We start from the raw sequence: 20,965 nt of genomic DNA on the forward strand, positions 1-20,965 counted from the left end.
CTGGAAACATGACTGCGACCTGATACTTGAAACCCATGGCTTGGGAACTTGACATTGGTTTGATTCTGGAACCCTGTGGCTAGGGAATATGACTGAGGCGAGATTCTGGAATCCTGTGCCCAGGAAACATGACTGTGGCTTGGTACTGGAAACCCATGGCCTAGGAATTTGACATTGGTTTGATTCTGGAACCCTGTGGCCTGGGAACATGACTGAGGCGTGATTCTGGAATCCTGCGGCCTGGGAACATGACATCTGTTTAGATTATGGAATACTGTGCCCTGGGAACCTGACTGAAAGCTTGGTTCTGGAATCCTGTGGACTGGGAACATGACTGAGGTTTGATTCTGGAACCATGTGGCCTGGGAATATGACTGTGGTTTGATTTTGGAAACCATTGGCCTGTGAACATGACTGATGTTAGATTGAGGAATCCTGGGGCCTGGGAACATGACATCACTTTGGATTCTGGTACCCTGTTGCCTGGGAACATGAAATCGGTTTGATTGTGGAAACCTGTGGTCTGGGAATATGACTGAGGTTTGATGGTGGTATCCTATGGCCTGGCAACATGACTGAGGTTTGATTCTGGATCCCTGTGGCCAGGGAACATGACTGAGGCGTGATTCTGGAAAACTGTGGCCTGGGAATATGACTGAGGTTTGATTCTGGAAATCTGTGGCCTGGGAACTTGACTGAGGTTTGATGGCAGAAATCTGTGGACTGGCAACATTACTGAGGTTTGATTGTTGGACCCTGTGCTCTGGAAACATGACTGCGACCAGATACTTGAAACGCATGGCCTGGGAAATTGACATTGGTTTGATTCTGGAACCCTGTGGACTGGGAACATGACTGAGGTTTTATTCTGGAACCCTGTAGCCTGGGAATATAACTGAGGATTGTTTCTGGAACCCGGTGGCCTGGTAACATGACTGAGGCGTGATTCTGGAAAAGTGTGGCCTAGGAATATGACTGAGGTTTGATTCTGGAAATCTGTGGCCTGGGAACTTGACTGAGGTTTGATGGCAGAAATCTGTGGACTGGCAACATTACTGAGGTTTGATTGTAGAACCCTGTGCCCTGGAAACATGACTGCGACCTGATACTTGAAACCCATGGCCTGGGAATTTGACATTGGTTTGATTCTGGAACCCTGTGGCCAGGAACAATACTGAGGCGTGATTCTGGAATTCTGTTGCCTGGGAACATGACATCTGTTTAGATTGTGGAATACTGGGCCCTGGGAATCTGACTGAGGCTTGGTTTTGGTACCCTGTGGACTGGGAACATGACTGAGGTTTTATTCTGGAACCCTGTAGCCTGCGAAAATAACTGAGGATTGTTTCTCGAACCCTGTGGCCTGGGAACATGACATCAGTGGTTTCTGGAACCCTGTGGCCTGGGAACATGAGAACGGTTTGATTCTGCAACCCTGTGGCCTGGGAACATGTCTGAGGTTTGATGGTGGAAACCTGTGGCTTGGCAACATGACTGAGGTTTGTTTCTGGAACCCTGTTCCCTGGGAACATGACTGAGGTTTGATTCTGGACACCTTTGTGCTGGGAACATGACTGTGTTCTGATTGTAGAATCATGGGTCCTGCAAACATGACTGAGGTTTGATTCTGGAACCATGTGTCCTGCGAATATGACTGAGGTTTGATATTGGAAATCTTTGGCCTGGGAACTTGACTGAGGTTTGATGGCAGAAACCTGTGGACTGGCAACATGACTGAGGTTTGATTGTAGAACCCTGTGCCCTGGAAACATGACTGTGGCCTGGTAGTGGAAACCCATGGCCTAGGAGTTTGACATTGGTTTGATTCTGGAACGCTGTGGCCTGGGAACATGACTGAGGCGTGATTCTGGAAAAGTGTGGCCTGGGAATATGACTGAAGTTTGATTCTGGAAATCTGTGTCCTGGGAACTTGACTGAGGTTTGATGGCAGAAATCTGTGGACTGGCAACATGACTGAGGTTTGATTGTAGAACCCTGTACCCTGGAAACATGACTGAGACCTGATACTTGAAACCCATGGCCTGGGAACTTGACATTGGTTTGATTCTGGAACCCTGTGGCCAGGAACAAGACTGAGCCGTGATTCTGGAATGCAGTGCCCTGGGAACATGAGATATGTTTAGATTGTGGAATTCTGGGCCCTGGGAACCTGACTGAGGCTTGGTTCTGGAACCCTGTGGACAGGGAACTTGATTGAGGTTTTATTCTGGAATCCTGTGGCCTGGGAACATGATATCAGTGGATTCTGGAACCCTCTGGCCGAGGAACATGTCATCAGTGGATTCTGGAACCCTGTGGCCTGGGAACATGAGAACGGTTTGATTCTGGAACCCTGTGGCTTGGGAATATGTCTGAGGTTTGATGGTGGAAACCTGTGGCCTGGCAACATGACTGAGGTTTGTTTCTGGAACCCTGTTCCCTGGGAACATGACTGAGGTTTGCTTCTGGACACCTTTCTCCTGGGAACATGACTGTGGTTTGATTGTGGAATCCTGTGGCCTGCGAACATGACTGAGGTTTGATTCTGGAACCATGTGTCATGGGAATATGACTGAGCTTTGATTCTGGAAATCTGTGGCCTGGGAACTTGACTGAGGTTTGATGGCAGAAACCTGTGGACTGGCAACATGACTGAGGTTTGATTGTAGAACCCTGTGCCCTGGAAACATGACTGCGACCTGATACTTGAAACCCATGGCTTGGGAACTTGACATTGGTTTGATTCTGGAACCCTGTGGCCAGGGAACATGACTGAGGCGAGATTCTGGAATCCTGTGCCCAGGAAACATGACTGTGGCTTGGTACTGGAAACCCATGGCCTAGGAATTTGACATTGGTTTGATTCTGGAACCCTGTGGCCTGGGAACATGACTGAGGCGTGATTCTGGAATCCTGCGGCCTGGGAACATGACATCTGTTTAGATTATGGAATACTGTGCCCTGGGAACCTGACTGAAAGCTTGGTTCTTGAATCCTGTGGACTGGGAACATGACTGAGGTTTGATTCTGGAACCATGTTGCCTGGGAATATGACTGTGGTTTGATTTTGGAAACCATTGGCCTGTGAACATGACTGATGTTAGATTGAGGAATCCTGGGGCCTGGGAACATGACATCACTTTGGATTCTGGTACCCTGTTGCCTGGGAACATGAAATCGGTTTGATATTGGAAACCTGTGGTCTGGGAATATGACTGAGGTTTGATGGTGGTACCCTATGGCCTGGCAACATGACTGAGGTTTGATTCTGGATCCCTGTGGCCAGGGAACATGACTTAGGCGTGATTCTGGAAAACTGTGGCCTGGGAATATGACTGAGGTTTGATTCTGGAAATCTGTGGCCTGGGAACTTGACTGAGGTTTGATGGCAGAAATCTGTGGACTGGCAACATTACTGAGGTTTGACTGTTGAACCCTGTGCTCTGGAAACATGACTGTGACCTGATACTTGAAACGCATGGCCTGAGAAATTGACATTGGTTTGATTCTGGAACCCTGTGGACTGGGAACATGACTGAGGTATTATTCTGGAACCCTGTAGCCTGGGAATATAACTGAGGATTGTTTCTGGAACCCGGTGGCCTGGTAACATGACTGAGGCGTGATTCTGGAAAAGTGTGGCCTGGGAATATGACTGAGGTTTGATTTTGGAAATCTGTGGCCAGGGAACTTGACTGAGGTTTGATGGCAGAAATCTGTGGACTGGCAACATTACTGAGGTTTGATTGTAGAACCCTGTGCCCTGGAAACATGACTGCGACCTGATACTTGAAACCCATGGCCTGGGAATTTGACATTGGTTTGATTCTGGAACCCTGTGGCCAGGAACAAGACTGAGGCGAGATTCTGGAATTCTGTTGCCTGGGAACATGACATCTGTTTAGATTGTGGAATACTGGGCCCTGGGAATCTGACTGAGGCTTGGTTTTGGTACCCTGTGGACTGGGAACATGACTGAAGTTTTATTCTGGAACCCTGTAGCCTGCGAACATAACTGAGGATTGTTTCTCGAACCCTGTGGCCTGGGAACATGACATCAGTGGATTCTGGAACCCTGTGGCCTGGGAACATGAGAACGGTTTGATTCTGGAACCCTGTGGCCTGGGAACATGTCTGAGGTTTGATGGTGGAAACCTGTGGCTTGGCAACATGACTGAGGTTTGTTTCTGGAACCCTGTTCCCTGGGAACATGACTGAGGTTTGATTCTGGACACCTTTGTGCTGGGAACATGACTGTGTTCTGATTGTAGAATCATGGGTCCTGCAAACATGACTGAGGTTTGATTCTGGAACCATGTGTCCTGCGAATATGACTGAGGTTTGATATTGGAAATCTTTGGCCTGGGAACTTGACTGAGGTTTGATGGGAGAAACCTGTGGACTGGCAACATGACTGAGGTTTGATTGTAGAACCCTGTGCCCTGGAAACATGACTGTGGCCTGGTAGTGGAAACCCATGGCCTAGGAGTTTGACATTGGTTTGATTCTGGAACGCTGTGGCCTGGGAACATGACTGAGGCGTGATTCTGGAAAAGTGTGGCCTGGGAATATGACTGAAGTTTGATTCTGGAAATCTGTGGCCTGGGAACTTGACTGAGGTTTGATGGCAGAAATCTGTGGACTGGCAACATGACTGAGGTTTGATTGTAGAACCCTGTACCCTGGAAACATGACTGAGACCTGATACTTGAAACCCATGGCCTGGGAACTTGACATTGGTTTGATTCTTTAACCCTGTGGCCAGGGAACATGACTGAGGCGAGATTCTGGAATCCTGTGCCCAGGAAACATGACTGTGGCTTGGTACTGGAAACCCATGGCCTAGGAATTTGACATTGGTTTGATTCTGGAACCCTGTGGCCTGGGAACATGACTGAGGCGTGATTCTGGAATCCTGCGGCCTGGGAACATGACATCTGTTTAGATTATGGAATACTGTGCCCTGGGAACCTGACTGAAAGCTTGGTTCTGGAATCCTGTGGACTGGGAACATGACTGAGGTTTGATTCTGGAACCATGTGGCCTGGGAATATGACTGTGGTTTGATTTTGGAAACCATTGGCCTGTGAACATGACTGATGTTAGATTGAGGAATCCTGGGGCCTGGGAACATGACATCACTTTGGATTCTGGTACCCTGTTGCCTGGGAACATGAAATCGGTTTGATTGTGGAAACCTGTGGTCTGGGAATATGACTGAGGTTTGATGGTGGTATCCTATGGCCTGGCAACATGACTGAGGTTTGATTCTGGATCCCTGTGGCCAGGGAACATGACTGAGGCGTGATTCTGGAAAACTGTGGCCTGGGAATATGACTGAGGTTTGACTCTGGAAATCTGTGGCCTGGGAACTTGACTGAGGTTTGATGGCAGAAATCTGTGGACTGGCAACATTACTTAGGTTTGATTGTAGAACCCTGTGCTATGGAAACATGACTGAGACCTGATACTTGAAACGCATGGCCTGGGAAATTGACATTGGTATGATTCTGGAACCCTGTGGACTGGGAACATGACTGAGGTTTTATTCTGGAACCCTGTAGCCTGGGAATATAACTGAGGATTGTTTCTGGAACCCGGTGGCCTGGTAACATGACTGAGGCGTGATTCTGGAAAAGTGTGGCCTGGGAATATGACTGAGGTTTGATTCTGGAAATCTGTGGCCTGGGAAGTTGACTGAGGTTTGATGGCAGAAATCTGTGGACTGGCAACATGACTGAGGTTTGATTGTAGAACCCTGTGCCCTGGAAACATGACTGAGACCTGATACTTGAAACCCATGGCCTGGGAATTTGACATTGGTTTGATTCTGGAACCCTGTGGCCAGGAACAAGACTTAGGCGTGATTCTGGAATTCTGTTGCCTGCGAACATGACATCTGTTTAGATTGTGGAATACTGGGCCCTGGGAATCTGACTGAGGCTTGGTTCGGGAACCCTGTGGACTGGGAACATGACTGAGGTTTTATTCTGGAACCCTGTAGCCTGCAAAAATAACTGAGGATTGTTTCTCGAACCCTGTGGCCTGGGAACATGACATCAGTAGATTCTGGAACCCTGTGGCCTGGGAACATGAGAACGGTTTGATTCTGGAACCCTGTGGCCTGGGAACATGTCTGAGGTTTGATGGTGGAAACCTGTGGCTTGGCAACATGACTGAGGTTTGTTTCTGGAACCCTGTTCCCTGGGAACATGACTGAGGTTTGATTCTGGACACCTTTGTGCTGGGAACATGACTGTGTTCTGATTGTAGAATCATGGGTCCTGCAAACATGACTGAGGTTTGATTCTGGAACCATGTGTCCTGCGAATATGACTGAGGTTTGATATTGGAAATCTTTGGCCTGGGAACTTGACTGAGGTTTGATGGCAGAAACCTGTGGACTGGCAACATGACTGAGGTTTGATTGTAGAACCCTGTGCCCTGGAAACATGACTGTGGCCTGGTAGTGGAAACCCATGGCCTAGGAGTTTGACATTGGTTTGATTCTGGAACGCTGTGGCCTGGGAACATGACTGAGGCGTGATTCTGGAAAAGTGTGGCCTGGGAATATGACTGAAGTTTGATTCTGGAAATCTGTGTCCTGGGAACTTGACTGAGGTTTGATGGCAGAAATCTGTGGACTGGCAACATGACTGAGGTTTGATTGTAGAACCCTGTACCCTGGAAACATGACTGAGACCTGATACTTGAAACCCATGGCCTGGGAACTTGACATTGGTTTGATTCTGGAACCCTGTGGCCAGGAACAAGACTGAGGCGTGATTCTGGAATGCTGTGCCCTGGGAACATGACATCTGTTTAGTTTGTGGAATACTGGGCCCTGGGAACCTGACTGAGGCTTGTTTCTGGAACCCTGTGGACAGGGAACTTGACTGAGGTTTTATTCTGGAATCCTGTGGCCTGGGAACATGACATCAGTGGAATCTGGAACCCTGTGGCCGGGGAACATGTCATCAGTGGATTCTGGAACCCTGTGGCCTGGGAACATGAGAATGGTTTGATTCTGGAACCCTGTGGCTTGGGAATATGTCTGAGGTTTGATGGTGGAAACCTGTGGCCTGGCAACATGACTGAGGTTTGTTTCTGGAACCCTGTTCCCTGGGAACATGACTGAGGTTTGCTTCTGGACACCTTTCTCCTGGGAACATGACTGTGGTTTGATTGTGGAATCCTGTGGCCTGCGAACATGACTGAGGTTTGATTCTGGAACCATGTGTCATGGGAATATGACTGAGCTTTGATTCTGGAAATCTGTGGCCTGGGAACTTGACTGAGGTTTGATGGCAGAAACCTGTGGACTGGCAACATGACTGAGGTTTGATTGTAGAACCCTGTGCCCTGGAAACATGACTGCGACCTGATACTTGAAACCCATGGCTTGGGAACTTGACATTGGTTTGATTCTGGAACCCTGTGGCCAGGGAACATGACTGAGGCGAGATTCTGGAATCCTATGCCCAGGAAACATGACTGTGGCTTGGTACTGGAAACCCATGGCCTAGGAATTTGACATTGGTTTGATTCTGGAACCCTGTGGCCTGGGAACATGACTGAGGCGTGATTCTGGAATCCTGCGGCCTGGGAACATGACATCTGTTTAGATTATGGAATACTGTGCCCTGGGAACCTGACTGAAAGCTTGGTTCTGGAATCCTGTGGACTGGGAACATGACTGAGGTTTGATTCTCGAACCATGTTGCCTGGGAATATGACTGTGGTTTGATTTTGGAAACCATTGGCCTGTGAACATGACTGATGTTAGATTGAGGAATCCTGGGGCCTGGGAACATGACATCACTTTGGATTCTGGTACCCTGTTGCCTGGGAACATGAAATCGGTTTGATTGTGGAAACCTGTGGTCTGGGAATATGACTGAGGTTTGATGGTGGTATCCTATGGCCTGGCAACATGACTGAGGTTTGATTCTGGATCCCTGTGGCCAGGGAACATGACTGAGGCGTGATTCTGGAAAACTGTGGCCTGGGAATATGACTGAGGTTTGATTCTGGAAATCTGTGGCCTGGGAACTTGACTGAGGTTTGATGGCAGAAATCTGTGGACTGGCAACATTACTGAGGTTTGATTGTTGAACCCTGTGCTCTGGAAACATGACTGCGACCTGATACTTGAAACGCATGGCCTGGGAAATTGACATTGGTTTGATTCTGGAACCCTGTGGACTGGGAACATGACTGAGGTTTTATTCTGGAACCCTGTAGCCTGGGAATATAACTGAGGATTGTTTCTGGAACCCGGTGGCCTGGTAACATGACTGAGGCGTGATTCGGGAAAAGTGTGGCCTGGGAATATGACTGAGGTTTGATTCTGGAAATCTGTGGCCTGGGAACTTGACTGAGGTTTGATGGCAGAAATCTGTGGACTGGCAACATGACTGAGGTTTGATTGTAGAACCCTGTGCCCTGGAAACATGACTGTGACCTGATACTTGAAACCCATGGCCTGGGAATTTGACATTGGTTTGATTCTGGAACCCTGTGGCCAGGAACAAGACTGAGGCGTGATTCTGGAATCCTGTTGCCTGGGAACATGACATCTGTTTAGATTGTGGAATACTGGGCCCTGGGAATCTGACTGAGGCTTGGTTTTGGTACCCTGTGGACTGGGAACATGACTGAGGTTTTATTCTGGAACCCTGTAGCCTGCGAAAATAACTGAGGATTGTTTCTCGAACCCTGTGGCCTGGGAACATGACATCAGTGGTTTCTGGAACCCTGTGGCCTGGGAACATGAGAACGGTTTGATTCTGCAACCCTGTGGCCTGGGAACATGTCTGAGGTTTGATGGTGGAAACCTGTGGCTTGGCAACATGACTGAGGTTTGTTTCTGGAACCCTGTTCCCTGGGAACATGACTGAGGTTTGATTCTGGACACCTTTGTGCTGGGAACATGACTGTGTTCTGATTGTAGAATCATGGGTCCTGCAAACATGACTGAGGTTTGATTCTGGAACCATGTGTCCTGCGAATATGACTGAGGTTTGATATTGGAAATCTTTGGCCTGGGAACTTGACTGAGGTTTGATGGCAGAAACCTGTGGACTGGCAACATGACTGAGGTTTGATTGTAGAACCCTGTGCCCTGGAAACATGACTGTGGCCTGGTAGTGGAAACCCATGGCCTAGGAGTTTGACATTGGTTTGATTCTGGAACGGTGTGGCCTGGGAACATGACTGAGGCGTGATTCTGGAAAAGTGTGGCCTGGGAATATGAGTGAAGTTTGATTCTGGAAATCTGTGGCCTGGGAACTTGACTGAGGTTTGATGGCAGAAATCTGTGGACTGGCAACATGACTGAGGTTTGATTGTAGAACCCTGTACCCTGGAAACATGACTGAGACCTGATACTTGAAACCCATGGCCTGGGAACTTGACATTGGTTTGATTCTGGAACCCTGTGGCCAGGAACAAGACTGAGGCGTGATTCTGGAATGCAGTGCCCTGGGAACATGAGATATGTTTAGATTGTGGAATTCTGGGCCCTGGGAACCTGACTGAGGCTTGGTTCTGGAACCCTGTGGACAGGGAACTTGATTGAGGTTTTATTCTGGAATCCTGTGGCCTGGGAACATGACATCAGTGGATTCTGGAACCCTGTGGCCGAGGAACATGTCATCAGTGGATTCTGGAACCTTGTGGCATGGGAACATGAGAACTTTTTGATTCTGGAACCCTGTGGCTTGGGAATATGTCTGAGGTTTGATGGTGGAAACCTGTGGCCTGGCAACATGACTGAGGTTTGTTTCTGGAACCCTGTTCCCTGGGAACATGACTGAGGTTTGCTTCTGGACACCTTTCTCCTGGGAACATGACTGTGGTTTGATTGTGGAATCCTGTGGCCTGCGAACATGACTGAGGTTTGATTCTGGAACCATGTGTCATGGGAATATGACTGAGCTTTGATTCTGGAAATCTGTGGCCTGGGAACTTGACTGAGGTTTGATGGCAGAAACCTGTGGACTGGCAACATGACTGAGGTTTGATTGTAGAACCCTTTGCCCTGGAAACATGACTGCGACCTGATACTTGAAACCCATGGCTTGGGAACTTGACATTGGTTTGATTCTGGAACCCTGTGGCCAGGGAACATGACTGAGGCGAGATTCTGGAATCCTGTGCCCAGGAAACATGACTGTGGCTTGGTACTGGAAACCCATGGCCTAGGAATTTGACATTGGTTTGATTCTGGAACCCTGTGGCCTGGGAACATGACTGAGGCGTGATTCTGGAATCCTGCGGCCTGGGAACATGACATCTGTTTAGATTATGGAATACTGTGCCCTGGGAACCTGACTGAAAGCTTGGTTCTGGAATCCTGTGGACTGGGAACATGACTGAGGTTTGATTCTGGAACCATATTGCCTGGGAATATGACTGTGGTTTGATTTTGGAAACCATTGGCCTGTGAACATGACTGATGTTAGATTGAGGAATCCTGGGGCCTGGGAACATGACATCACTTTGGATTCTGGTACCCTGTTGCCTGGGAACATGAAATCGGTTTGATTGTGGAAACCTGTGGTCTGGGAATATGACTGAGGTTTGATGGTGGTATCCTATGGCCTGGCAACATGACTGAGGTTTGATTCTGGATCCCTGGGGCCAGGGAACATGACTGAGGCGTGATTCTGGAAAACTGTGGCCTGGGAATATGACTGAGGTTTGACTCTGGAAATCTGTGGCCTGGGAACTTGACTGAGGTTTGATGGCAGAAATCTGTGGACTGGCAACATTACTTAGGTTTGATTGTAGAACCCTGTGCTCTGGAAACATGACTGAGACCTGATACTTGAAACGCATGGCCTGGGAAATTGACATTGGTTTGATTCTGGAACCCTGTGGACTGGGAACATGACTGAGGTTTTATTCTGGAACCCTGTAGCCTGGGAATATAACTGAGGATTGTTTCTGGAACCCGGTGGCCTGGTAACATGACTGAGGCGTGATTCTGGAAAAGTGTGGCCTGGGAATATGACTGAGGTTTGATTCTGGAAATCTGTGGCCTGGGAACTTGACTGAGGTTTGATGGCAGAAATCTGTGGACTGGCAACATGACTGAGGTTTGATTGTAGAACCCTGTACCCTGGAAACATGACTGAGACCTGATACTTGAAACCCATGGCCTGGGAACTTGACATTGGTTTGATTCTGGAACCCTGTGGCCTGGAACAAGACTGAGGCGTGATTCTGGAATGCTGTGCCCTGGGAACATGACATCTGTTTAGATTGTGGAATACTGGGCCCTGGGAACCTGACTGAGGCTTGGTTCTGGAACCCTGTGGACAGGGAACTTGACTGAGGTTTTATTCTGGAATCCTGTGGCCTGGGAACATGACATCAGTGGTTTCTGGAACCCTGTGGCCTGGGAACATGAGAACGGTTTGATTCTGCAACCCTGTGGCCTGGGAACATGTCTGAGGTTTGATGGTGGAAACCTGTGGCTTGGCAACATGACTGAGGTTTGTTTCTGGAACCCTGTTCCCTGGGAACATGACTGAGGTTTGATTCTGGACACCTTTGTGCTGGGAACATGACTGTGTTCTGATTGTAGAATCATGGGTCCTGCAAACATGACTGAGGTTTGATTCTGGAACCATGTGTCCTGCGAATATGACTGAGGTTTGATATTGGAAATCTTTGGCCTGGGAACTTGACTGAGGTTTGATGGCAGAAACCTGTGGACTGGCAACATGACTGAGGTTTGATTGTAGAACCCTGTGCCCTGGAAACATGACTGTGGCCTGGTAGTGGAAACCCATGGCCTAGGAGTTTGACATTGGTTTGATTCTGGAACGCTGTGGCCTGTAAACATGACTGAGGCGTGATTCTGGAAAAGTGTGGCCTGGGAATATGACTGAAGTTTGATTCTGGAAGTCTGTGGCCTGGGAACTTGACTGAGGTTTGATGGCAGAAATCTGTGGACTGGCAATATGACTGAGGTTTGATTGTAGAACCCTGTACCCTGGAAACATGACTGAGACCTGATACTTGAAACCCATGGCCTGGGAACTTGACATTGGTTTGATTCTGGAACCCTGTGGCCAGGAACAAGACTGAGCCGTGATTCTGGAATGCAGTGCCCTGAGAACATGAGATATGTTTAGATTGTGGAATTCTGGGCCCTGGGAACCTGACTGAGGCTTGTTTCTGGAACCCTGTGGACAGGGAACTTGATTGAGGTTTTATTCTGGAATCCTGTGGCCTGGGAACATGACATCAGTGGATTCTGGAACCCTCTGGCCGAGGAACATGTCATCAGTGCATTCTGGAACCCTGTGGCCTGGGAACATGAGAACGGTTTGATTCTGGAACCCTGTGGCTTGGGAATATGTCTGAGGTTTGATGGTGGAAACCTGTGGCCTGGCAACATGACTGAGGTTTGCTTCTGGACACCTTTCTCCTGGGAACATGACTGTGGTTTGATTGTGGAAACCTGTGGCCTGCGAACATGACTGAGGTTTGATTCTGGAACCATGTGTCATGGGAATATGACTGAGCTTTGATTCTGGAAATCTGTGGCCTGGGAACTTGACTGAGGTTTGATGGCAGAAATCTGTGGACTGGCAACATTACTGAGGTTTGATTGTTGAACCCTGTGCTCTGGAAACATGACTGCGACCTGATACTTGAAACGCATGGCCTGGGAAATTCACATTGGTTTGATTCTGGAACCCTGTGGACTGGGAACATGACTGAGGTTTTATTCTGGAACCCTGTAGCCTGGGAATATAACTGAGGATTGTTTCTGGAACCCGGTGGCCTGGTAACATGACTGAGGCGTGATTCGGGAAAAGTGTGGCCTGGGAATATGACTGAGGTTTGATTCTGGAAATCTGTGGCCTGGGAACTTGACTGAGGTTTGATGGCAGAAATCTGTGGACTGGCAACATTACTGAGGTTTGATTGTAGAACCCTGTGCCCTGGAAACATGACTGCGACCTGATACTTGAAACCCATGGCCTGGGAATTTGACATTGGTTTGATTCTGGAACCCTGTGGCCAGGAACAAGACTGAGGCGTGATTCTGGAATCCTGTTGCCTGGGAACATGACATCTGTTTAGATTGTGGAATACTGGGCCCTGGGAATCTGACTGAGGCTTGGTTTTGGTACCCTGTGGACTGGGAACATGACTGAGGTTTTATTCTGGAACCCTGTAGCCTGCGAAAATAACTGAGGATTGTTTCTCGAACCCTGTGGCCTGGGAACATGACATCAGTGGTTTCTGGAACCCTGTGGCCTGGGAACATGAGAACGGTTTGATTCTGCAACCCTGTGGCCTGGGAACATGTCTGAGGTTTGATGGTGGAAACCTGTGGCTTGGCAACATGACTGAGGTTTGTTTCTGGAACCCTGTTCCCTGGGAACATGACTGAGGTTTGATTCTGGACACCTTTGTGCTGGGAACATGACTGTGTTCTGATTGTAGAATCATGGGTCCTGCAAACATGACTGAGGTTTGATTCTGGAACCATGTGTCCTGCGAATATGACTGAGGTTTGATATTGGAAATCTTTGGCCTGGGAACTTGACTGAGGTTTGATGGCAGAAACCTGTGGACTGGCAACATGACTGAGGTTTGATTGTAGAACCCTGTGCCCTGGAAAAATGACTGTGGCCTGGTAGTGGAAACCCATGGCCTAGGAGTTTGACATTGGTTTGATTCTGGAACGCTGTGGCCTGGAAATATGACTGAGGCGTGATTCTGGAAAAGTGTGGCCTGGGAATATGACTGAAGTTTGATTCTGGAAGTCTGTGGCCTGGGAACTTGACTGAGGTTTGATGGCAGAAATCTGTGGACTGGCAATATGACTGAGGTTTGATTGTAGAACCCTGTACCCTGGAAACATGACTGAGACCTGATACTTGAAACCCATGGCCTGGGAACTTGACATTGGTTTGATTCTGGAACCCTGTGGCCAGGAACAAGACTGAGCCATGATTCTGGAATGCAGTGCCCTGGGAACATGAGATATGTTTAGATTGTGGAATTCTGGGCCCTGGGAACCTGACTGAGGTTTGGTTCTGGAACCCTGTGGACAGGGAACTTGATTGAGGTTTTATTCTGGAATCCTGTGGCCTGGGAACATGACATCAGTGGATTCTGGAACCCTCTGGCCGAGGAACATGTCATCAGTGGATTCTGGAACCCTGTGGCATGGGAACATGAGAACGGTTTGATTCTGGAACCCTGTGGCTTGGGAATATGTCTGAGGTTTGATGGTGGAAACCTGTGGCCTGGCAACATGACTGAGGTTTGTTTCTGGAACCCTGTTCCCTGGGAACATGACTGAGGTTTGCTTCTGGACACCTTTCTCCTGGGAACATGACTGTGGTTTGATTGTGGAATCCTGTGGCCTGCGAACATGACTGAGGTTTGATTCTGGAACCATGTGTCATGGGAATATGACTGAGGTTTGATATTGTAAATCTTTGGCCTGGGAACTTGACTGAGGTTTGATGGCAGAAACCTGTGTACTGGCAACATGACTGAGGTTTGATTGTAGAACCCTGTGCCCTGGAAACATGACTGCGACCTGATACTTGAAACCCATGGCTTGGGAACTTGACATTGGTTTGATTCTGGAACCCTGTGGCCAGGGAACATGACTGAGGCGAGATTCTGGAATCCTGTGCCCAGGAAACATGACTGTGGCTTGGTACTGGAAACCCATGGCCTAGGAATTTGACATTGGTTTGATTCTGGAACCCTGTGGCCTGGGAACATGACTGAGGCGTGATTCTGGAATCCTGCGGCCTGGGAACATGACATCTGTTTAGATTATGGAATACTGTGCCCTGGGAACCTGACTGAAAGCTTGGTTCTGGAATCCTGTGGACTGGGAACATGACTGAGGTTTGATTCTGGAACCATGTGGCCTGGGAATATGACTGTGGTTTGATTTTGGAAACCATTGGCCTGTGAACATGACTGATGTTAGATTGAGGAATCCTGGGGCCTGGGAACATGACATCACTTTGGATTCTGGTACCCTGTTGCCTGGGAACATGAAATCGGTTTGATTGTGGAAACCTGTGGTCTGGGAATATGACTGAGGTTTGATGGTGGTACCCTATGGCCTGGCAACATGACTGAGGTTTGATTCTGGATCCCTGTGGCCAGGGAACATGACTGAGGCGTGATTCTGGAAAACTGTGGCCTGGGAATATGACTGAGGTTTGATTCTGGAAATCTGTGGCCTGGGAACTTGACTGAGGTTTGATGGCAGAAATCTGTGGACTGGCAACATTACTGAGGTTTGACTGTTGAACCCTGTGCTCTGGAAACATGACTGTGACCTGATACTTGAAACGCATGGCCTGAGAAATTGACATTGGTTTGATTCTGGAACCCTGTGGACTGGGAACATGACTGAGGTTTTATTCTGGAACCCTGTAGCCTGGGAATATAACTGAGGATTGTTTCTGGAACCCGGTGGCCTGGTAACATGACTGAGGCGTGATTCTGGAAAAGTGTGGCCTGGGAATATGACTGAGGTTTGATTCTGGAAATCTGTGGCCTGGGAACTTGACTGAGGTTTGATGGCAGAAATCTGTGGACTGGCAACATTACTGAGGTTTGATTGTAGAACCCTGTGCCCTGGAAACATGACTGCGACCTGATACTTGAAACCCATGGCCTGGGAATTTGACATTGGTTTGATTCTGGAACCCTGTGGCCAGGAACAAGACTGAGGCGTGATTCTGGAATTCTGTTGCCTGGGAACATGACATCTGTTTAGATTGTGGAATACTGGGCCCTGGGAATCTGACTGAGGCTTGGTTTTGGTACCCTGTGGACTGGGAACATGACTGAGGTTTTATTCTGGAACCCTGTAGCCTGCGAAAATAACTGAGGATTGTTTCTCGAACCCTGTGGCCTGGGAACATGACATCAGTGGTTTCTGGAACCCTGTGGCCTGGGAACATGAGAACGGTTTGATTCTGGAACCCTGTGGCCTGGGAACATGTCTGAGGTTTGATGGTGGAAACCTGTGGCTTGGCAACATGACTGAGGTTTGTTTCTGGAACCCTGTTCCCTGGGAACATGACTGAGGTTTGATTCTGGACACCTTTGTGCTGGGAACATGACTGTGTTCTGATTGTAGAATCATGGGTCCTGCAAACATGACTGAGGTTTGATTCTGGAACCATGTGTCCTGCGAATATGACTGAGGTTTGATATTGGAAATCTTTGGCCTGGGAACTTGACTGAGGTTTGATGGCAGAAACCTGTGGACTGGCAACATGACTGAGGTTTGATTGTAGAACCCTGTGCCCTGGAAACATGACTGTGGCCTGGTAGTGGAAACCCATGGCCTAGGAGTTTGACATTGGTTTGATTCTGGAACGGTGTGGCCTGGGAACATGACTGAGGCGTGATTCTGGAAAAGTGTGGCCTGGGAATATGAGTGAAGTTTGATTCTGGAAATCTGTGGCCTGGGAACTTGACTGAGGTTTGATGGCAGAAATCTGTGGACTGGCAACATGACTGAGGTTTGATTGTAGAACCCTGTACCCTGGAAACATGACTGAGACCTGATACTTGAAACCCATGGCCTGGGAACTTGACATTGGTTTGATTCTGGAACCCTGTGGCCAGGAACAAGACTGAGGCGTGATTCTGGAATGCAGTGCCCTGGGAACATGAGATATGTTTAGATTGTGGAATTCTGGGCCCTGGGAACCTGACTGAGGCTTGGTTCTGGAACCCTGTGGACAGGGAACTTGATTGAGGTTTTATTCTGGAATCCTGTGGCCTGGGAACATGACATCAGTGGATTCTGGAACCCTGTGGCCGAGGAACATGTCATCAGTGGATTCTGGAACCTTGTGGCATGGGAACATGAGAACTTTTTGATTCTGGAACCCTGTGGCTTGGGAATATGTCTGAGGTTTGATGGTGGAAACCTGTGGCCTGGCAACATGACTGAGGTTTGTTTCTGGAACCCTGTTCCCTGGGAACATGACTGAGGTTTGCTTCTGGACACCTTTCTCCTGGGAACATGACTGTGGTTTGATTGTGGAATCCTGTGGCCTGCGAACATGACTGAGGTTTGATTCTGGAACCATGTGTCATGGGAATATGACTGAGCTTTGATTCTGGAAATCTGTGGCCTGGGAACTTGACTGAGGTTTGATGGCAGAAACCTGTGGACTGGCAACATGACTGAGGTTTGATTGTAGAACCCTTTGCCCTGGAAACATGACTGCGACCTGATACTTGAAACCCATGGCTTGGGAACTTGACATTGGTTTGATTCTGGAACCCTGTGGCCAGGGAACATGACTGAGGCGAGATTCTGGAATCCTGTGCCCAGGAAACATGACTGTGGCTTGGTACTGGAAACCCATGGCCTAGGAATTTGACATTGGTTTGATTCTGGAACCCTGTGGCCTGGGAACATGACTGAGGCGTGATTCTGGAATCCTGCGGCCTGGGAACATGACATCTGTTTAGATTATGGAATACTGTGCCCTGGGAACCTGACTGAAAGCTTGGTTCTGGAATCCTGTGGACTGGGAACATGACTGAGGTTTGATTCTGGAACCATATTGCCTGGGAATATGACTGTGGTTTGATTTTGGAAACCATTGGCCTGTGAACATGACTGATGTTAGATTGAGGAATCCTGGGGCCTGGGAACATGACATCACTTTGGATTCTGGTACCCTGTTGCCTGGGAACATGAAATCGGTTTGATTGTGGAAACCTGTGGTCTGGGAATATGACTGAGGTTTGATGGTGGTATCCTATGGCCTGGCAACATGACTGAGGTTTGATTCTGGATCCCTGGGGCCAGGGAACATGACTGAGGCGTGATTCTGGAAAACTGTGGCCTGGGAATATGACTGAGGTTTGACTCTGGAAATCTGTGGCCTGGGAACTTGACTGAGGTTTGATGGCAGAAATCTGTGGACTGGCAACATTACTTAGGTTTGATTGTAGAACCCTGTGCTCTGGAAACATGACTGAGACCTGATACTTGAAACGCATGGCCTGGGAAATTGACATTGGTTTGATTCTGGAACCCTGTGGACTGGGAACATGACTGAGGTTTTATTCTGGAACCCTGTAGCCTGGGAATATAACTGAGGATTGTTTCTGGAACCCGGTGGCCTGGTAACATGACTGAGGCGTGATTCTGGAAAAGTGTGGCCTGGGAATATGACTGAGGTTTGATTCTGGAAATCTGTGGCCTGGGAACTTGACTGAGGTTTGATGGCAGAAATCTGTGGACTGGCAACATGACTGAGGTTTGATTGTAGAACCCTGTACCCTGGAAACATGACTGAGACCTGATACTTGAAACCCATGGCCTGGGAACTTGACATTGGTTTGATTCTGGAACCCTGTGGCCTGGAACAAGACTGAGGCGTGATTCTGGAATGCTGTGCCCTGGGAACATGACATCTGTTTAGATTGTGGAATACTGGGCCCTGGGAACCTGACTGAGGCTTGGTTCTGGAACCCTGTGGACAGGGAACTTGACTGAGGTTTTATTCTGGAATCCTGTGGCCTGGGAACATGACATCAGTGGTTTCTGGAACCCTGTGGCCTGGGAACATGAGAACGGTTTGATTCTGCAACCCTGTGGCCTGGGAACATGTCTGAGGTTTGATGGTGGAAACCTGTGGCTTGGCAACATGACTGAGGTTTGTTTCTGGAACCCTGTTCCCTGGGAACATGACTGAGGTTTGATTCTGGACACCTTTGTGCTGGGAACATGACTGTGTTCTGATTGTAGAATCATGGGTCCTGCAAACATGACTGAGGTTTGATTCTGGAACCATGTGTCCTGCGAATATGACTGAGGTTTGATATTGGAAATCTTTGGCCTGGGAACTTGACTGAGGTTTGATGGCAGAAACCTGTGGACTGGCAACATGACTGAGGTTTGATTGTAGAACCCTGTGCCCTGGAAACATGACTGTGGCCTGGTAGTGGAAACCCATGGCCTAGGAGTTTGACATTGGTTTGATTCTGGAACGCTGTGGCCTGTAAACATGACTGAGGCGTGATTCTGGAAAAGTGTGGCCTGGGAATATGACTGAAGTTTGATTCTGGAAGTCTGTGGCCTGGGAACTTGACTGAGGTTTGATGGCAGAAATCTGTGGACTGGCAATATGACTGAGGTTTGATTGTAGAACCCTGTACCCTGGAAACATGACTGAGACCTGATACTTGAAACCCATGGCCTGGGAACTTGACATTGGTTTGATTCTGGAACCCTGTGGCCAGGAACAAGACTGAGCCGTGATTCTGGAATGCAGTGCCCTGAGAACATGAGATATGTTTAGATTGTGGAATTCTGGGCCCTGGGAACCTGACTGAGGCTTGTTTCTGGAACCCTGTGGACAGGGAACTTGATTGAGGTTTTATTCTGGAATCCTGTGGCCTGGGAACATGACATCAGTGGATTCTGGAACCCTCTGGCCGAGGAACATGTCATCAGTGCATTCTGGAACCCTGTGGCCTGGGAACATGAGAACGGTTTGATTCTGGAACCCTGTGGCTTGGGAATATGTCTGAGGTTTGATGGTGGAAACCTGTGGCCTGGCAACATGACTGAGGTTTGCTTCTGGACACCTTTCTCCTGGGAACATGACTGTGGTTTGATTGTGGAAACCTGTGGCCTGCGAACATGACTGAGGTTTGATTCTGGAACCATGTGTCATGGGAATATGACTGAGCTTTGATTCTGGAAATCTGTGGCCTGGGAACTTGACTGAGGTTTGATGGCAGAAATCTGTGGACTGGCAACATTACTGAGGTTTGATTGTTGAACCCTGTGCTCTGGAAACATGACTGCGACCTGATACTTGAAACGCATGGCCTGGGAAATTCACATTGGTTTGATTCTGGAACCCTGTGGACTGGGAACATGACTGAGGTTTTATTCTGGAACCCTGTAGCCTGGGAATATAACTGAGGATTGTTTCTGGAACCCGGTGGCCTGGTAACATGACTGAGGCGTGATTCGGGAAAAGTGTGGCCTGGGAATATGACTGAGGTTTGATTCTGGAAATCTGTGGCCTGGGAACTTGACTGAGGTTTGATGGCAGAAATCTGTGGACTGGCAACATTACTGAGGTTTGATTGTAGAACCCTGTGCCCTGGAAACATGACTGCGACCTGATACTTGAAACCCATGGCCTGGGAATTTGACATTGGTTTGATTCTGGAACCCTGTGGCCAGGAACAAGACTGAGGCGTGATTCTGGAATCCTGTTGCCTGGGAACATGACATCTGTTTAGATTGTGGAATACTGGGCCCTGGGAATCTGACTGAGGCTTGGTTTTGGTACCCTGTGGACTGGGAACATGACTGAGGTTTTATTCTGGAACCCTGTAGCCTGCGAAAATAACTGAGGATTGTTTCTCGAACCCTGTGGCCTGGGAACATGACATCAGTGGTTTCTGGAACCCTGTGGCCTGGGAACATGAGAACGGTTTGATTCTGCAACCCTGTGGCCTGGGAACATGTCTGAGGTTTGATGGTGGAAACCTGTGGCTTGGCAACATGACTGAGGTTTGTTTCTGGAACCCTGTTCCCTGGGAACATGACTGAGGTTTGATTCTGGACACCTTTGTGCTGGGAACATGACTGTGTTCTGATTGTAGAATCATGGGTCCTGCAAACATGACTGAGGTTTGATTCTGGAACCATGTGTCCTGCGAATATGACTGAGGTTTGATATTGGAAATCTTTGGCCTGGGAACTTGACTGAGGTTTGATGGCAGAAACCTGTGGACTGGCAACATGACTGAGGTTTGATTGTAGAACCCTGTGCCCTGGAAAAATGACTGTGGCCTGGTAGTGGAAACCCATGGCCTAGGAGTTTGACATTGGTTTGATTCTGGAACGCTGTGGCCTGGAAATATGACTGAGGCGTGATTCTGGAAAAGTGTGGCCTGGGAA

The sequence above is a fragment of the Balaenoptera borealis genome, assembly GCF_965194805.1.
Source record: "Balaenoptera borealis genome assembly, chromosome: 19".
Taxonomy (NCBI): domain Eukaryota; kingdom Metazoa; phylum Chordata; class Mammalia; order Artiodactyla; family Balaenopteridae; genus Balaenoptera; species Balaenoptera borealis.